The sequence below is a fragment of the Chrysemys picta genome, chromosome 3, assembly GCF_011386835.1.
Source record: "Chrysemys picta bellii isolate R12L10 chromosome 3, ASM1138683v2, whole genome shotgun sequence".
NCBI lineage: Eukaryota > Metazoa > Chordata > Testudines > Emydidae > Chrysemys > Chrysemys picta.
This window is the reverse complement of record NC_088793.1, coordinates 80,943,691-80,947,217: the sequence shown is the minus strand read 5'-3', so window position 1 is coordinate 80,947,217 and position 3,527 is coordinate 80,943,691. Positions and strand designations below refer to the sequence as shown.

The 3,527-nt window shown below is 39.2% G+C and overlaps 1 long non-coding RNA gene across 1 annotated transcript; it reads right to left on the bottom strand.

Moving 5' to 3' along the window:
- Nucleotides 1-501: 501 nt before the first annotated feature.
- LOC112059086 (uncharacterized) lies at nt 502-2,352 on the bottom strand. The gene is made up of 2 exons (XR_002888301.3): nt 2,224-2,352; nt 502-944 (listed from the first exon to the last, which is right to left on the bottom strand). It is a non-coding gene; the product is annotated as an uncharacterized LOC112059086 (long non-coding RNA).
- Nucleotides 2,353-3,527: the final 1,175 nt, after the last annotated feature.

Here is a 3,527-nt window from a genome sequence, read left to right as displayed (position 1 = left end):
TCTGTGCAAATGACCAGATTTTGGACATATTTATTAGGTGGGTCATCACATGATCATCATCCATCTTCATATTCTCAAAGATGGAATTTCTCTCTCTTTCTTTCTCTCCTCCCTTTATCTTCTCCCCTGCTGTTTTAGAAGAGGATTTCAAATGATTCAAGCTAGAATTCACAACTCATGCACATAGTACAGTATGTTTAATTCCAAGAGTTCAGTTTTGCCTTGGCATTACAGTGTTTGGATTAAATCTCAATTTAAGGTTCAACTTCAAACCCAACCTCTTCACCCTTCCTTGATTAGTTTAGATTATGTTCTATCTTAGCAGCAAGAGATTAATTCAGGTGTCTGCTTCTGCTCAAGTGAAGGTACAGTACAGAACTGCTTTTGCTCTTCTCCCCTATTTCCCCCAGGGTTTACATTTATATTCCAAAGCTGTTTTAAGTCAAGAATTCTGTGAAACTGCTTTATCAGTCCAAGGGTAAATGAGCCTTAAAAGAAATCTTTCTTTCAGCACAGATTCAAGAAGCTTTATTACCAGGATAGACTCCATGCAAATAACAATGCTATTTTACTAAAGATGCATTTAATAATGTGCTTGCAATAATAATGTTCTGCTAGTAAAATCTAATGCTTTATGAAGGTTGAAGAGACTTTTGTTTTACTGTTTCATGTAAGATGCAGTTCTAAATAAATGGAGGTGAACAGTTTTGCCTGTATATCATAAAATATGAACATTCTGGGAAGTGGATGATCATTGTTATTGGAGGAAAGGACAGCATATATCCAAACTTCCAGCTTCACATCTCTTGCATCGTGTAAACACCTTCAGGCGTGGCATCTGTTTGTTTGATATTTATTGTTTAGATTACAGTAGCACCCACAGTGAGCTTGGTGCTTTCCCAATACAGGGGAAGACATGGTGCTTGCTCCACAGAGTGTGCGATCTAAAATGACAAAGACAGACAAAGAGTTGTTGAGAAAGGAATCCAACTTACGAGCAAAGTGTGAAGCCCCCAACATAATCTATCAACAGGGTGAAAAGGCAAACCCTCTCCCCTCCAAAGCCCTGGTTGGCTACAGAGTTGATAGTAAATCCCACCCTACTTTCTGCTGCTTTCTTTCCTCTGACTGGAGATGGGGGCGATGCTGTATGATCAGAGTCTGCATGGGCTGCTGGACAGGACATGTGCTGGTGCTACTACCAGGACAACAGGGTTACAGTCTGAGTTCTGGGTTGAGGGAAAAGCCCAGGAAGCAGCCTGGGTGTGTGGCCTCTATGAGCTTGATTGATACTGAGAACCATCATTTTGCTCAGCTCATAGAAGAAAATAGGTCTCTACCCCTAAGGACTTTACATTCTAAATTACTCTGACAATACAGTTTAGACTTATTATATACAGGACCAGCTGAAATTTGAATCTCTGTATTGATGAATTATCATTGATAGCTTAAATATGTCTAGAAATTACATGTTGAGAAAAATATACCTTCTGGACTGGCTGATATATTAAATATGTCATAGCTTTTCACTGTGATTTCACTAGAATTTTTGGCATCAGATTATGCATGGAGAACCAGCTGCAAAATAGTTAATATTAGTGGAAATCAGGTGGTCACCTCCTGGGTTGGAACACTAAATGTTTGTCTCTATCTGCTTCTGTCATAGGTTTCACCCCCATTATGAACTTTAGGGTACAGATGTGGGGACCTGCATGAGAAGCTCTAAGCTCAATTACCATCTTAGATCTGGTCTAGCTGCCGCAACCCAAATAGTTTGAGTCACTTTGGAAACTCTGTCTTCCCCCCAAAAACCTTTCTCTCCCTGGGTAGCCTTGAGAAACTCCTCCACCAAGTCCCCGATGAACACCATCCAACCCCCTTGGATCTTAAAACAGGGAGAAATTAACCATCCCCCCTCCTTTCTCCCACCAACTCCTGGTGGATCTAGATCCACCCCCCTTGGATTTAAAAAAAAGGAAAAAAATCAATCAGGTTCTTAAAAAAAAGGCTTTTAATTAACGAAAAGAAAGGTAAAAGAAAACTCTCTGGGAGAGATTAGCATACCAGTTACTCTCACAGACAACAGATTCAAAACACAGAGGATGTTCCCCTGGGCAAGAACTTAGTATACAAAAGAATACCCAATTTGATTATTCCCTAATGCCCAAGAGAAGTTACAAAGAAATAAACATAAACCTATTTATTTCCTTCACTAATACTCACTACTTGATAAGAGGCTGAATTCTGGAGCTTTTCCACTCCGGTCAAAACTGAAAGTAACTCAGACAAAGGGAACTTCCCTCCTTCCTTTTGAACCATCTTTTTCCTTCCATTGGTTCCTCTGGTCAGGTGTCAGCTAGGCTAGGTGAACTTCTTAACCCTTTACAGGTAAAACAGGCATTAACCCTTAACTATCTGTTTATGACAGCTTCACTTTCTAACAATATCCAGTTACTTATTGGCCAAAGCCTAGAATCCAAAGTGTTGGGTGTCTGCCAGCTAGTAGAATAGGCTTTAACTGCATCTCTAGATTTTGGCATTTAGATTTAATAAAATAAAATAAAAATAATTTACTTACAATGCTTTTGGGGGAAAAAGTCATTACAACCATTCATCATAATGTGCTAAAGCTCTGTGACCATCCAGAAGTATAACACTTAAAGCAGATTTCCATCATTTTGAAAAGTTCTGGAGCTGAATCTTGGTACTATTAAAGTTAATGGAACTCTTCCCATTGACTTCAATGGGACAAGGATTTGGGCCAGCTTTAACAGGGACATAAATAGCTGCATAATACATGTCACTAGTCAATTATTTAGAAATGGGAGTAACTGGCAAGGTAATGCAATTTGCACTTTTGGGGCATACTGTGTGGGTGTGAGTTAAAATCTAGTGAAACTATTTTATTTTACATCTTCTTGTTAGATATTTTTTTTCCACTATCCCCAAGCTCCTTCTATCTCTTCTTAAATCTTATTGGTGGTGCTCAGTTTGCATAGTCACTGCATGTCGGTAGACCTGATTCTAATTGTGTCTATATTGTTTATGTGCTGGTATAACTTCACTGCCTTTAATGGAATTAATTCTGTTAGCAGAAGGATTGAGAGCAGAATCAAGCCCCAACAGACCACAAGTATTTTTCCACGTACATGCATTATCCAGCAATGTTACACCTGGGGCCATATCTTATTGTTGTTTTTAAGTAGAATTCCTTATTGATTTCTCTGGGGAGTTCATCTCAAAAGTCAATAACATGATGTAGTCCTGATGTGCAACTCACACCATTGCTTAGTTTGGCCTAGGGACTTCTATAGGATTCACATCCCATGGCAATAATACAGCAGCCCTAAGCACATCAGCTCCTCTGCTCTCAGCTGTGCAAGTGAGTAACATGTAACTGATCTAGAAATGAATTAACTCCAACTGGCTTTACAGCTGTGGTTGAGAGGTGTGAATTGCCTGAGAATCTGTAGTTGTGGAGTGCAAGAAGTGGGAAATTCATTTGTAATTCTTGCCTTTGAAACTGT